This window comes from Schistocerca serialis, chromosome 3 (genome assembly GCF_023864345.2).
Source record: "Schistocerca serialis cubense isolate TAMUIC-IGC-003099 chromosome 3, iqSchSeri2.2, whole genome shotgun sequence".
Lineage (NCBI taxonomy): Eukaryota > Metazoa > Arthropoda > Insecta > Orthoptera > Acrididae > Schistocerca > Schistocerca serialis.
Genome location: NC_064640.1, coordinates 1,022,333,551 through 1,022,350,378, shown reverse-complemented (window position 1 = coordinate 1,022,350,378; position 16,828 = coordinate 1,022,333,551). Strand labels below are relative to the sequence as shown.

General features: G+C 41.8%; 1 protein-coding gene across 1 annotated transcript in view; it reads left to right on the top strand.

The window, feature by feature from the left end:
- LOC126471480 (transmembrane protein 183-like) overlaps window positions 1-16,828 on the top strand; it is a 149,678-nt gene that overhangs the window by 49,216 nt on the left and 83,634 nt on the right. The gene's annotated exons all lie outside the window — the stretch shown is intronic.

The following is a 16,828-nucleotide window of genomic DNA, read 5'->3' as shown; positions in this document are numbered from 1 at the left end:
ACACTGTGTTGAACTATGTAGATTGTGAACAAGCAGCACAAACCTACTTGGTGTTAAATATGGTAGATGAAACTATTGCTGATTGCACAGGAAATGGAAAAGCAGTTGTATTCAGAAGCATATGCTGTCATTACCTGAAGAGGTCACTGAGATCAGTATGTGTAGTAACTCCTGCAGTTGCCACAACAGGAATGTCAATTTCTCTGTCATGACCATGAATATATATCACGAGGAAAATTACTGTGATAGTGAGCTGAAGGTTATTAATCATAAACTCCTTGAATCTGGTGGCATGGACATAGGCTGTCAAAAAAGAATAAAACTATAAATATTAATACACCTAGGGATTGGGCTAATTTGATCAAATTAGTTCCTAGGAAACCACCAATAAATGTAGTTCACCTTTGTAGCAGTTCTGGCTGCTTTATTTATTTCATTTGTTGTCCTTGGTGTCGATGTACTGCATTCCTACACTGGCTGAAAAATGGGGTTTGTAATTTGGACACTGACTACCGTAAATAATGTAGCAGACAGTTGCATTTAACAGGTGTTTACTTTAACTTTTCACAACCCCCCCCTTTCCCCCTCCCCCTCTCCCACATACTGCTACAATAGTTTACTGTTTTACATCTACGAGCAGTAAAAGCCTAACAACACAGTTCAGTCTTTCAAATAAATTGAACAGTCACTGTCATTGCTTTAACACACCCACCTATTGGTGTAACACTTAATTCACTGTTAAGTTGATGCATTGTTGACATTCTAACCAGCACAGGTTCCTCGTCTGAAACTCCGCTGTGGACTGACTGTCTTGTGACCAGAAATCGGGCTCTTATACTCCTATATAATAGAGGCTGAAACTACGCATTGTTCAAAGTTAAATTCACCGAAATTTCAATTAAAACATAACTCATTAAATTAATAACTGAATACATCGAAAAATTCTGTCTTTTTAACAGTTCCTTCTACTGCAAGGGCTAAGCCAAAGTATTTGTTTAAATGATGAAATTAACATATATAGTTATGTAAACAATACTTTTGACAAAACTATTAATTACTTTGGAATTAAGTAAGTGCAGGTTTCGCTAACATGTTTTTGAAGAGAGCCAGATAGATACTTTAAGATTACTAGCATTTCGTGTTCCAAATGTTCACAATTATTACAGAATTTATATTTGTTTATATGTCATCAATAGGATTTAAGTTATGAAACAATTACTGATTTTGCCCTGTAACAAATGATGCTAACTAGACATAGTCAAAATAAATTAGAATATCAATTACATACGTAAAACCAAGCACAAAATGAGATCTGGTGTTATATTCTTTAAAACTGAGGGTCAACCTTTATCTTTTATGAGAATGCAGATTATATTCACGTTTGTTAATGGTAAGTAGTTAAACATGAATTTTAAGGAGGCAGATCGCAAAACAAGAGGGGAAGTAAAAATATCCCAGCTTGCTTCGTCACATCTTGAACAGAAAGATTTTCTTATTTTCATGGCATTTCTTTGTCAGTGTTATATTAAAAGTGAACAGGATTGTGGAAGAGCCAGTTCCTTGGGGAAAAGATAAAATGGTTGCAGTACAGATGTAATTCACCAAGAATGTAAACTATAAATTTTCCTTCAGACCACAGAAGGCATTGAAGGTACTGACTTTAACAAGAGGCGGCAAAGTTAGAGTGAATCATGATTGAAACCCATTAAAATGAAATCTTTACAATTATCTACGTAAAAGGCCAAAGACCTACGGTTATTAATGCTCTTTATACATCCACAGAGTAGGGCATTTTACCAGAACATGTTGCCAAATTGCTGAGAGATTCTGTATTTCCCAGATGAAACTGATGTATAATTTTATTTTGTGAAATTTACGTTTTATATTAGGGTTTGTGAGATGTTCCATCTTTCTCCACTGTGGACTCCCCCCTGTGGGTCCAGTGATTAGAATAGGCCCATGGTATTCCTGCCTGTTGTAAGAGGTTACGAAAAGGAGTCTCGCACATTTCGGCCTTTATGTGATGGTCCACTGTAGGGTTTCACCTCCATTTTTCAAAATTTTCCCGAAGAGCAAGCCAATTGGGGAAGGGCGCCTTACATCATGCATCATGTCCACCGTTACTCGTCGTTGCATTTCAGTCCTGCTCATTCTCAATCTTTTGGGCGAGGACACCTTCCTGAGCCTGTTTTCCATCATGCACTATGCAATGTCGCTGTCTGCGTCAACAGTGACCATGGACTTCTACGCACCTGATATCCAGCACGGTAGCTAGTCCATTGTGGTGGGGCCACCAGGTACGCTGTTGGTTGTAGCCCCCCTGACAAGACAGGGATCACTCTGCTGATGCCTGCGCCGTTAGCTCTCCATGTATGCCAAGGGTAGAAGCCCATCCCCCTGGGGCATCGGGACTCCCGACAATGGCATCCTGCCAGGTGGCTTTTGCTGCAGCTGGGTGGCGCCTGTGGGGAGGGCCCCTGCTCAGAGTGGGTGGCATCAGAGCGGATGACATGTGATGAAGGATAGTCCATCATCACTTGCTGGTAGTTCACCACCAGCAGTCTCTAAGCATTCACGAGCTCAATTCAACGCACAGAAGTACGACCCCAAATCGTTCCACTCCTTGGCCACACCATGGGTGGAACATAAGGCTAAGGATGGCAGTGGATTGTATCCAACCCGTACTTGTACGTTAGAGAGCTGATGGGGAATCTTACATGATGATGAAGCCTCAGTTTTTTGTTAAACATTTGGAGGACAAGTTAGGGGAGGTGAAGGGATTGTCCAAAATGAGATCTGGGTCAGTCTTGATCAAAACAGCATCCTCTGCCGAGCCACGGGCGTTACTCGCTTGTGACAAGCTGGTGGATGTTCCTGTAACCATCATGCCCCATAAGAGCTTAAATATGGTCCAGGGTATCATATTTCACAGGGACTTTCTTTTGCAGTCTGAAGATGAGCTGCGCGCCAATTTAGAGCGGCGAGGTGTACATTTTGTCTGGTGCGTCCACTGGGGTCCGCTGGATAATCAGGTTGCCACTGGTGCCTTCATCTTGGCCTTAGTGGGTGATACATTGCCTGAGAAGGTAAAGGTGCTTTTAAGTGCTGGAACTTGTCATGTCTTCTCGCTGTACTTCCAGCCTCACATGTCGAGATTATGGATGCTCATCACATCCCAATACTCCATGTACCCCGCCTCCCATCTGTGTCAGATGCGGAGAGCACCATTCCTCTTCCTCGCCAGACTGCAGGATTCTCCAGAAAGAAAAGAAAATCGTGGAGTAAACGACCCTGGACTGACTGACTGCCACTGAGGCTAAGAGAAAATTTGAACACTTGCATCCTGTACGTATGACACTGTCTTACACCGCCGTTACAACAGTTCTGACATCATCAGCTCCACCAACCCCAGTCACCTCTCTGAGTCAGAAGACTAAACCTGCCCGTTGATGGTGGGGAGGCATTTCCTTCCCTGTTGCTCTCGCACCACCTACTTCGGGAGAAACACACCCGAACCATCGGGGATGCTCGTCCCCACTTCTAAACCAGATGAGAGTAAGTCTTCTTCGGCTTATCTTGCTAGGAAGGGCTCCCTTGGGTCACTCCCTTTCCAGGTTTCTGCAAGTGGGAAAGAAGGCACCTGCCATTGGCTGAAGAGCTCAAAAGCAGCTGGTCATAGGGCTTCATGCTCATCCTCAGTCCCGGAGACTGAGCCAGTGAAGTCCTCCCAGCCAAGGAACCCCAAGGACTAGCGAGAGAAATCCAAAAAGAAAATCCCAAAGACCAAGGAAATTGCGGTGGCACCCACACCACTGCTACCTAAAAGCTCTGCGTCTGAGGATGGGATGGAGATTCTGGCATCTGCTGAGGACCTAGGTCTTGCCGGACCCTCAGGGACAATGGATATAGACTGCTCAGGCAATAAGTCGGTGGCAGCAGGTGACTCTGAGCAGTAAACTACCTCATTGGATGTTCCATGCCTTCCCAGTCTCACGATGATATCCTCCAGTGGAATTGCTGCGGTTTTTTCCACTGCCTGGCTAGGCTACGGCAATTGGTAAGATTTACACCTGCTATCTCCATTGCTCTCCAGGAAACCTGGTTGCTGACAATGCGGACCCCCACCTTCCACGGCTATAAGGGATATTACAGGAACCGTAGTGACTATAATAGTGTCAGATGGAGTTTTTGTCCTAAACTCAGTCTGTAGTGAACCCGTGCCCCTTCAAACCCCTCTTGAAGCTGTGGCTGTCAGAATATGGACGACACAGGAAATAACTGTCTGCATTGTATATCTTCCTCCAGATGGTGCAGTTTCCCTGAATGTATTAGCTGCACTGGTTGATCCACTACCTAAACCTTTCCCATTTCTGGGAGATTTTAACCACATAACCCCTTGTAGGGTGGCAGAGATGTCAAAACTTCACTGTCACAGTTCGACCTCTGCCTCTTAAATACTGGGGCCGCCACACATTTCAGTGTGGCTCATGTTGGTTAATCAGCCATTGGTTTATCAATTTGCAGCCCAAGACTTCTCCCATCTAGAGCACATTATGACCTGTGTGGTAGTGACCACTTCCCCATCTTCCTGTCACTGCTCTGGTGTCAGGCCAATGGATGCCTGCCCAGATGGGTTTTAAGCAAGACAGATGGGAAACTTTCATCTCTGCTGTCACCGTTGAATCTCCCCCGCACAGTAACATTGATGTGATGGTTGAGCAGGTGACTAAAACAATTGTTTCTATGACAGAAAACTCGATCCCTCGCCTTAAGGGGGCGCTGGTAAAAGACAGTCCCTTGGTGGTCACTGGAAGTTGCTGAAGCAATTAAGAAGTGTCGGCAAGCTCTACAGCGGCATAAGCAGCACCCTTCCCTGGAGCACCTCATAGCCTTTAAACAGCTCTGTACCCACGTCACCAAATTACCGCATGTCAGAAGCAGTACTGTTGGTGGAGATACGTCTTGACCATTGGGTGCCATATGTCACCTTCCCAAGGCTGGGCAAAGATCAAGCATCTTTTCGGGTACCAGACCCCATCAGGTGTTCCCAGTGTTACCATAAATCACATGTTAACTACCGACTTAAACGTGATTGCTGAGCACTTAGCTGAGCACTTTGCTCGAGCCTCTGTGTCTGAGAATTACCCCCCAGCCTTTCACACTCTCAAATTGTGTCTGGAAGGGAACATTCTCTCATTCAATACACATCATAGTGAATCCTATAATTCCCCATTTACAGAGTAGGAGCTCCACAGTGCCCTTGCAGATTGCCCCGACACAGCTCCTGGGTGTGATCACATCCACAGCCAGATGATTAAACATCTCTCATCTGACTGAAAGCGACATCTCAGCATCTTCTAACGGATCTGGTGCGATGGCGTCTTTCCATCGCAATGGCGGGAGAGCACCAGCATTCCAGTGTTCAAACCCGGTAAAAACCTGCTTGATGATAGCTATCGGACCATCTGTTGCATCAATGTTCCTTGTAAGCTGCTGGAACGTATGGTACGTCGGCAGTTGGGTTGGGTCCTGGTGTCACGTGGTCTACTGTCCCCATGTCAGGGCGGCTTCCGCCAGGGTTGCTCTACCACTGATAATCTTGTGTGCCTAGAGTCTGCCATCCGAACAGCCTTTCCTGATGGCAACACTCGGTTGCCATCTCTTTTGACTTAGGTAAAGCATACGACATGACCTGGCGACATTGTGTCCTTGCCGCGTTGTGTCCTTGCCGCGTTGTGTCCTTGCCGCGTTGTGTCCTTGCCGCGTTGTGTCCTTGCCGCGTTGTGTCCTTGCCGCGTTGTGTCAGTGTTGTCTCCAGGGCCCACTCCCGATTTTTATCCAAAATTTCCTGTCGCTCCGTGCTTTTCATGTCCAAGTTGGTGCTTCCCATAGTTCCATCCATATCCAGGTGAATGGAGTCCCGCAGGGCTCTGTATTGAGTCTCTCTCTATTTTTAGTGGCCATTAACGGTCTAGCAGCAGCTGTCGGGCCTTCCGTCTCACCTTCTCTGTATGCAGACAACTTCTGCATTTTGTACTGCTGCTCCAGTACTGGTGTTGTGGAATGTCACCTACAGGGAGCCATCCACAAGGCACAGTCATGGGCTCTAGCCCATGGGTTACAGTTTCCAGCCGCAAAGTCATGTGTCATGCACTTCTGTTGGTATCGTACCGTATATCCGGACCCAGAAATTACCTTCATGATGATCCACTCACTGTAGTGGAGACATTTCTATTCTTAGGACTGGGTGTTGATGCTCGATTGACTTGGCTTCCTCATTTTCTTTAGCTTAAGTGGGAGTGCTGGCAGCACCTCAATGCCCTCTGTTGCCTGAGCAACACCAATTGGGATGCAGATCGCTCTGCACTGCTGCAGCTCTACAGAGCCCTTGCCCAATCATGAATTTACTATGGGAGTGTGGCTTATGGTTTGGCAGCACCCTCAGCATTGCGTTTACTCGACCCTGTGCTGCACTGTGAGGTTCGACTAATGACAGGAGCTTTTAGAACAAGTCCGTTGGCCAGCATCCTTGTGGAAGCCAGAGTCCCTCCATTGCAGATCAGATGTGCACAACTGCTCGCTAGTTATGCAGCACACATTCGTAGTTCTCCTAAGCATCTGAATTACCGTCTCCTTTTTCCACCCATAGCAGTTAATCTCCCGCATCGGCGGCCCAGGTCATGGCTAATGATTGTGGTTCACGTGCGGTCCCTTCTTTCTGAAGTGGAGCCCTTCCCTTTAACACTTCCCAACTAGGTCTGTCCTCATACACCTCCATGGTGTACACCTAGGCTGCAGATTCATCTGGACCTGTCACGTGGCCCTAAGGACAAGATAAACCTGTCCTAATGGATGCTCAGCAGGGCAGAATGGATGTGATATAAAAAAAATTTTGTATCAGCACAAACTCTGCTGCAGAGTGAAAAATTCATTCTGGATGTGATATAGCTAACTGATTGTGTTAGAACACCTAGACAGCAATCAGGAATTGATGACTCGCATTCCAAGTATGGGCCCATATGTCTCTAATAATACATTCCAAAGTTCTCGGGTAAGTGTCAGAGGCAGTGTGTCCCATGATAAAATTCGCATTTTGTTGTGGTTCGAATATTGTCTGCTGAGAACTTCCAGCATTATTGGTTTTTAGGGCAAAGACATTAAGAACAATCAGAGCAAGAGGAGATTATGGGAAGGGTTTCTGTACTTTGTAAATCCTTAAAGTAGTTCTACAAAGGTAGGGGAAGCCATAAGAACGATGGTAAATTTGTTAGCTTACCTTTAACAGCTGTGCTGAAGTCAGGGTGTACTCAGACTACACCTGGAACATTAGCAGACAATGACAGTGTACTTTGCTTTGATCACTACCACTGAAACCAGAATCCAGCTTTCCATCATCATCAGTCTTCACTGAAGAGAGCTGATTGTAGCTTCCATTCAAATAATGAAGAGAAATATACAGGGTGGTTATAATTGAACTTTTGCTGCTTGAGAGAGCACCCCCCCCCCCCCCCCCCCACTTCCATGAAAAACAAGTGATTGTATGTCAGTGGAACTTTGTGGAAACATTTGTAAGGGCATGTGGAGTAGAAATAACGAAAAAACGATTAAGACACACATTTTAATTTCCATGGGAGATGGTAACATTTGTTAGTTGAATACTATGTTTACGTTCCAGGGTACAAACAGTGCTCAGTGTGGCAACCATTCGCATCCATAAGACTAGAACTGCACTAGAGATTGCTATACTGCTGCTTGAAACATCTCGGGTGGGATTCTGGATACCTCCCTCACTATGCTCATCTTAAACCTCCAACATATGTTTGTGTCCTGCTGAAAAAACTTGTCCTTCAGGTAACCCCACAGCCAGAAATCAACCAGGTTCAAATCTGGTGATCTTGGTGGCCACACAGTTCGAAATGGTCTGCAAATTATTTGGTTCTTCAACCTTGGTGCGGGAAGAGGGTCTCTCCTTAATCCTTTGTTGTTTTACCAAAACAACAGTAAAACAATGATAAAACAGCTGTATGAGTAAAGCCCTGCTCACCTTGGCAAGACCCATGTTGTCTGCAACTATAATGAACATTGATGCTTGTATTTCAGCCCTGTGTCTCCTTAAAAGTACTGGTGCCTATTTGCAAGTCATGACACTAACATTACTAACAACACCAACCCTGAGCACTTGGTTTGAACATCATTCCCATAAAGTTGGATGCCCATATGGTAAATAGTTTTCTGTCTACACTGGCTCAAGCAGTGAAAATTTAGTTATAACAACCTTGTAGTTGTCCCTTTTCATGACAGTGCTGGAGCCTACATTTCTAAGGCCAGGGAGACTTCACTAAATAATGATGAAATTCAGTACAACAAAATACAGAACTTTCAAAAGTGTTCGAAAGAAATCATAGCTGTTTGTAATAAAGTAATAAAGTCTGGTTGACTGGAGACTTAACTGACATGTGGGCAGAAGCCATCTTGTTCCTGTTATCTTAGTGTTGCCCTCACTAGCTGCATATGTAAAGGACTCTAGAATGCATGACTATTCAGCATCTGACCTGGCACTTAGAACTTAGGAAACCACTTTGTTACTTCCAGCAGGGGTGTGACAGGTATCACATAACTCTTGACAGCACTGCCCTTATCGAGAGCTGTAGTAGATATCAATAACATTTTTGTATTATTATTATTATTATTATTATTATTATTTCTTTACTTTCTCAGACGTTAAGTCTGGTTAAAAATGGAAAGTGACGCGGACCTTGATCGAGCGTCACTTCCTTTTAACTGTACGGTATATGTTATATTGCATTTAGGAACTTTCGGGTAATTGAACGTGTATCAATAATTACGGATTTCTGTAGTTGTATATATATGTTTGGATGTAGCTGTATTGCATTGATGTATTGGTGTATATTGTGTGGTATGACTCCTGTAGTTGATAGTATAATTGGTATAATGTCAACTTTATCCTGATGCCACATGTCTTTGACTTCCTCAGCCAGTTGGATGTATTTTTCAATTTTTTTCTCCTGTTTTCTTTTGTATATTTGTTGTATTGGGTATGGATATTTCGATTAGTTGTGTTAATTTCTTCCTTTTATTGGTGAGTATGATGTCAGGTTTGTTATGTGGTGTTGTTTTATCTGTTATAATGGTTCTGTTCCAGTATAATTTGTATTCATCATTCTCCAGTACATTTTGTGGTGCATACTTGTATGTGGGAACATGTTGTTTTATTAGTTTATGTTGTATGGCAAGTTGCTGATGTATTATTTTTGCTACATTGTCATGTCTTCTGGGGTATTCTGTATTTGCTAGTATTGTACATCCGCCTGTGATGTGATCTACTGTTTCTATTTGTTGTTTGCAAAGTCTGCATTTATCCGTTGTGGTATTGGGATCTTTAATAATATGCTTGCTGTAATATCTGGTGTTTATTGTTTGATCCTGTATTGCAATCATGAATCCTTCTGTCTCACTGTATATATTGCCTTTTCTTAGCCATGTGTTGGATGCGTCTTGATCGATGTGTGGCTGTGTTAGATGATACGGGTGCTTGCCATGAAGTGAAGTGTTTTCTTTTTCCAATTTACTTTCTTCGTATCTGTTGATGTTATGTGATCTAAAGGGTTGTAGAAGTGGTTATGAAATTGCAGTGGTGTAGCCGATGTATTTATATGAGTGATTGCTTTGTGTATATTGCTAGTTTCTGCGCGTTCTAGAAAGAATTTTCTTAAATTGTCTACCTGTCCATAATGTAGGTTTTTTATGTCGATAAATCCCCTTCCTCCTTCCTTTCTGCTTAATGTGAATCTTTCTGTTGCTGAATGTATGTGATGTATTCTATATTTGTGGCATTGTGATCGTGTAAGTGTATTGAGTGCTTCTAGGTCTGTGTTATTCCATTTCACTACTCCAAATGAGTAGGTCAATATTGGTATAGCATAAGTATTTATAGCTTTTGTCTTGTTTCTTGCTGTCAATTCTGTTTTCAGTATTCTTGTTAGTCTTTGTCTATATTTTTCTTTTAGTTCTTCTTTAATATTTGTATTATCTATTCCTATTTTTTGTCTGTATCCTAGATATTTATAGGCATCTGTTTTTTCCATCGCTTCTATGCAGTCGCTGTGGTTATCCATTATGTAATCTTCTTGTTTAGTGTGTTTTCCCTTGACTATGCTATTTTTCTTACATTTGTCTGTTCCAAAAGCCATATTTATATCATTGCTGAATACTTCTGTTATCTTTAGTAATTGGTTGAGTTGTTGATTTGTTGCTGCCAGTAGTTTTGATCATCCATGTATAGCAGATGTGTGATTTTGTGTGGGTATGTTCCAGTAATATTGTATCCATAATTTATATTATTTCGCATGTTGGATAGTGGGTTCAGAGCAAGGCAGAACCAGAAAGGACTTAATGAGTCTCCTTGGTATATTCCACGCTTAATCTGTATTGGCTGTGATGTGATGATATTTGAATTTATTTGGATATTAAGTGTGGTTTTCCAATTTTTCATTACTATGTTTAGGAACTGTATCAATTTAGGATCTACTTAGTATATTTCCAATATTTGTAGTAACCATGAGTGGTGTACACTATCAAAAGCTTTTTGGTAATCAATGTATGCATAGTGTAGCGACCTTTGTTTAGTTTTAGCTTGATATGTCACCTCTGCATCTATTATCAGTTGCTCTTTACATCCTCGTGCTCCTTTGCAACAGCCTTTTTGTTCTTCATTTATAATTTTGTTCTGTGTTGTATGTGTCAATAATTTCTGTGTAATGACTGAAGTTAAAATTTTGTATATTGTTGGTAGGCATGTTATGGGGCGATATTTAGCTGGGGTTGCTGTGTCTGCTTGATCTTTAGGTTTCAGATAAGTTATTCCATGTGTAAGTGTATCAGGGAATGTGTATGGGTCTGCAATGTAGCTGTTAAATAATTTAGTTAGATGTGAATGTGTTGAGGTGAACTTCTTTAGCCAGAAATTTGCTATTTTATCATTTCCAGGGGCTTTCCAATTGTGAGTAGAATTAATTGCTCGGGTGACTTCATTCTGCAAAATTATCTTTTCAGGCATTTGTGGTATCATCTTGTATGTGTCTGTTTCTGCTTGTATCCACCGTGCATGCCTGCTATGTTGTACCGGGTTTGACCATATGTTGCTCCAGAAGTGTTCCATGTCTGTTATGTTTGGTGGATTATCTATTTTAATGTGTGTGTTATCTATTGTCTCGTAACATTTCTTTTGGTTTGTGTTGAATGTTTGGTTTTGTTTCCTTCTATTTTCACTTTTTTTGTATCTTCTAAGTCGTTTGGCCAATGCTTGTAATTTCTGCTTCTTTTCATCTAATTGCTCTATCGCTTCTTGTTGTGAGATTTTACCTAACCTTTTCCGTTTTTTTTCTGACATTTCATTTCTTATAAATTGTGTTAGCTGTCCGATGTCTTTTCTCAGTTTTTCTATTCTGATCTGTAACCTGTGTTGCCATGCTGGTTTTGTGGGTTTCTTCTGTGTGTTGGTTGGTTCTGATCTCTGCCTAGTGTGTATATTTAGTGTAGTGAGTGCTCCTATATAAACCAGTAGTTGTAACTCTTCCATAGTTGTGTTTTCATTTATTTTGTTGTGTATGATTGTGTTGATAGTTTTTATTGTTGTTTTGACTTGTGGGTTATTTGGCGGTCTATGCAAGAATGGTCTAATGTCTGTATTTGTGTCTTTGTATTCTATATATGTCAGCTGAAATTTTTCTTCTATATCTAACATGTGTGTCACTTCGTGTTCTATTTGTACTTGTTCTGGTGGCTGTCTTAAGATTTCGTTTTCCTCTGACTGTTTAATTGATGCGTGTTGTTCTTTGTTTGTTTGCTCTGGGATGTTTGAGTCCATTACTGTATTTTCTTCTTCTTCTTCTTCTGATTGCACATTATTTTGTTCCAGTATTTGTTGTACTTGTTGTTTGATGTTTTCTAATTCTGACTGGGGTATCCTGTTATTTTTGATTATTACACGGATCTGATCAGCTAGTCGTTGTTCTGTTAAAAATTTTAATTCTGGGTATCTGGTAATAAATGTTGTGTATACTTGTGATCTGTATCCAGTTGTGTTGGTTCCTAGGTTTGTTGCTTGGTAATAACAGAACATGAGGTGTCGATTAACTTCATCTGACCATCTCATCCTCTGTCTTTGTTTTCCTTCTAGGGTGGCTGCAGGAAGCATATCCTGCAAAACACCGCTATTTGGATTTAAATCATCTTCCAGTTGGCTAGCAGTGTCGTTACCATTGTGGGCGGGCATAGGGTTCAAGCGTCGTCCCCGACTATGACGGCGCTTGTCCGAGGCTTCTTTAGTTCTGTCCTGAACCAAGTAATCACACTAAAAGGGGGGTTAGCCCTATTAGCGGTTTGTTCTTTTCGTCGCCTTTTACGACTGGCGGAACATACCGGAGGCCTATTCTTTTCCCGGGCCATTATTATTATTATTATTATTATTATTATTATTATTGTTTTTATTATTTGTGATGTATATGTGAAGGTCTTCTAGGTGTGTAAATGCTGTAAAAAAATTTTCCAGTTACTGGTAGTGTTAATTTCCATGGTATCCATGATTTATTTGCAAGTATATTCTCCTCCTGTATTCTGGCCAAAATACATGAAAAGATAATATGTGCCCCAAAATATCACTGACACACTGATAATTGATGCAGTTAGTAACTTGAGAGGAATGTATTGCATTATTATTACACTTTGGCAACTTTATGGATGAGGCTGCTGAGATTCTGCCTATGTTTTAATAATTTCTTGCTTTCCAGCCTGTTGTTTTAGATTTTGGGTAATGCTTCTGTTAGAGAAATTAGAGTAAGAGAATGGCATCCCTCAGGGATCTGCTTTCATGTTGTGGAGGACGCATGTGGCCAGTCTCTGGCTACAGCTGCCAGTGTCTGTGGGTCGGTTGTCTTTTTTCGACAAAGGCCTTGTTGGCTGAAAGCTCATTTTGTGACAGTCTTTTTGTTGTGCCTATCTGCGACTCGGCATCTCCACCTTATGATGAGTAGCAACTATACTTTTCATGATGAAGTGAATTAGTGTTGTTTATATGCATTCTGTTGCCTTTTTAATGTACTTTTACCATAATGAGAAAACTATTTTAAAAGTTAAGGGAAGTTTCTAGCTCTCTCTTGATGAGATAGTTACACCTGGAGGATTTAAAAGCCAAAGATGTTTTATTGAGCTGCCATTTGGCATCTTGGTGCAAGTTCTCATGTTGTTGCATATACAGTCTACTTTTAACCCCAGAGTCCCCGGTATTTCATACACTTGTTTGTCCTCCAATGCAATTAATACCTATCAGCAAACATTAGCAATTGCCAATTAATCTGTTTTGTGTTTCACACTTCACAGTACTTAGTAACACACTGTTAACCATAATATTGTAATTCATTAAGGGTTGTACCTGTTCATCATGCAGGGTTACAAGAAGGTCCAAAATTACTTTAAACTTATCAGAGTACAAAGGATTTATACTCCAGACAGCATTTTTCAGAGTATCACAACTATGTTACAATTTACATCGAGAAGTATGAAAAGAATGGCTCCATTGGCTGCTCTGTGCTAATCCATGAATGTGTCCTCAGGATTTGCTTTCAAAGTGAATTCACTGTATTTAGTGTAGAAATGTACCCAGTCTTGAAATCACTGAAGCCTAGAAGATATAATCATGGTATTAAATTCCTAAGCTGCTCGAGCTCCCAAAGTGCCCTTCGGTTATCCATTTTATGTATACTGCAGGTAAGAGTCCAGACTCCACCTACAAAGGCTTGGGAAGGACAGATGATCCTTGTTGGTTTCAGAATATTGAGGAACTCAAGGAAATGAGGCTGCTGTTCTGAGACTTAAGGATACCTGTATGGAGAAACAGCATAACTGTGGGTAGTACCGTGACAACACCATGAACCAGCCTCTTTGACAGTCACTTGCCTGATGATGTATAGAATCATGTATCAGTGGAAGAGAAAGTTGCTTGGTTTGAGGAGCATAATACTACAATCAGTGAAGCCTACAATCTATCTGTAACATTCCTCTTGCCAGGGCAAGAGGAAGTAATTTTAATGTAGATCTCAGCCAGCCATAGTATTTGTTATGAACAAGTTCCACCTCCAGCAAAAGGACACATACAGATATTTCAATTTTTTGAGAAATGTGTAACACAAATGTTGATTTGTATTTTATTCAACAACTGGGTTCAGTCAAAGATCATGCGCATTGTATTGTATGAGATACAAAATAACAGTGAAATAAAATTCAATGAGAAACATGACCTACAAGGTCAAAAATTAGGATGTAACATTTGTAAGAAGATACGTACATTAAATTACTATTACAAATACAACAGTACATGCCATCACAAATCTTACAAAAACACCAAGCAAATAATTAATTTCAAACAATACAGATCCAATACACAGTGACACTGTTAAAAACAGGCACTAATAAATTTGAATAAGACCATAAACTGGCTTGGGAGAGTCAACAACAGAATCGCATATGTTCACTAGCATCGTGGTCAGAAAAACATGGAATACAAAGATATCACAAATATGGATAATACGTGAAGAAACATTGTTTTTTTTATTTTCATTTAGTGTAAATAATCTTTGTGCCACTTGGTCTTCATGTACAAAGTATGAGAAACAAAATAAATGCTTAAGTTTTGAGTGCTGCAGAGACAGCCTATGTAGTGAACATATTTGTTCAGGAGAATTTTTGTAGCCAGTTTGCAGTTATACAGATCTGGGAAACCTACAGTAAGTCGTCATGGATCCTCAGAAAATATTTTACAAATACTAGGAACACTCATGTCAATGACATCTTTACATAAAAATAGTAGATCAAAGACGATGACATAAGTTGTTTAACACACAAGTTATAAGTACAACGGAGCAGAAACTGTAATCTTAGGTGTGTTAACAGAACTTAGTCAGTGAAATAGGAATGGTCAACCCCCCCCGGGGGGGGCCACAACTATTTTTGGATACATGTGTGGCGAGCACGGGACCCCCATCTCGTGCAGCTCTTTTTCCTTCATGGGCTGCATGTCTTGCCTTTCCAGCCCCCCCCCCCCCCCATTCCCCCCCATATCTTCTCTCTTTGTACCATATACATTCCATCATCTACACCAATGGCGAGAGCCGATCTCCTTTATCTCCTTGGTCAGCTTCCTGCTATTTGTTGGTTGGATACTTCAATGCCCACCACCCACGTTTGCCTCAACACTGGGAACCTACTTTTCTGTCTGCCTCCGCGTCAACCTACTCTCATTTGGGCCTTTTGGTTGGTACTGTTCAGCTAGCTCAGTGCTTTGAATGGTTTGCTCTTGCTGATACACAATTGAATGACCTTTTTCCATGTGTCCTTCGATTACAGTCACAACTGCCATCTATGTGCGCAAGATGTTGGAAGTTTTCCCAAGCTGATTGGAAACTTTCCTCCTCCTCCAGCAACATTTGATGACCATCAATTTCCTAGTGTCAACGATCAGGTCACTCATGTTACGGAAGTCATTCTTACAGCCGCAGAATGTGCAATACCTCATACCACCTCATTGCCCCGGCGGCCCCCAGTTGCTTGGTGGAACGAGGTGTGCCTCGACGCAATATGCGCGTGGAGGTATGCTCTTTGCATTTTCTGCCATCACCCTACATTGGCCAACTGTATCTGCTATAAGCAGCTACGTGCCCAATGCTGTTGCATCATACGCGATAGCAAGAAGGCAAACTGTGATTTCTTTACCAGCTCCTTCAACACCTTTACTCATTCATCTGTAGTTACGAGTCTAATTGAACAGTTTCCAGTGCATCTAGTTTTTCCCCGATCTCTGGGATAACTGTCGCGCGAGATACCTTAGAGGTCCGAGTCGCATTTCCCAACTCAATGGGTCAACACTTTGCCGAGATTCTGAGCTCTTCAAATTACCCTCCAGCCTTCCTCCCGAAGAAACGAGCAGCGGGAGTGTGACATCTTGCTTTCTCCTCTCAAGATCGCGAAAGCTATAATACAGTTTTTTCTATGCAGGAACTCCAACACGTACACTCTTCCTATTGCTTTTCTGCCCCAGGCCCGGATGGCATCCATGTCCAAATGTCGCTGCATCTGCGTTACCTCCTTCGCCTTTATAATCAAATTTGGACTGACAGTACTTTTCGCAGGAGATGGCGGAAAGCTATAGTCATTCCTGTTCCGAACCCTGGAAAGGACAAACATCTCCCTCTAGCTATCACCCAGTCTCTTAAGAGTAGTGTGTGTAAAATTTTGGAGTGTATGGTAAATTGCCATTTAGGCTGGTGGCTGGAGTCCTGAAGCCTTTTAACTGCCCAATGCAGTTTCTGAAAATATCATTCCGCAGATGACCATCTTATTGCTCTCTCCACTTATATTATGAACAGTTTTCTCAGGAAATGCCAAACGGTAGCTAGAGGGCATACGATACCTATTGGAGGACAGGCATCCTCTGCATACTGTTCTCTTGGGGCTTTTGAGGTTGGCTACCCCTTTTCATCCGTGAATTTGACAGAGCACTTATTTGAGGTGCAGGTGAACACTACTCTATCCTGTACTTTCTCCCAAGGCTCCGTGATAAGTGTTGTACTTTTTGCCATTGCCATAAATCTAATTTTGGATTTTCTCCTTCCCGATGTCTCAGGCTCTGTCTTTGTCAACGATTTTACAATCTACTGCAGCTCTCAATGGATCAGCCTGCTTGAATGACATCTTCAAGGATGTCTCGATTGCCTCCGGTCATGGGCATATCTGTGGCATTCCTCTGGATCCCAAG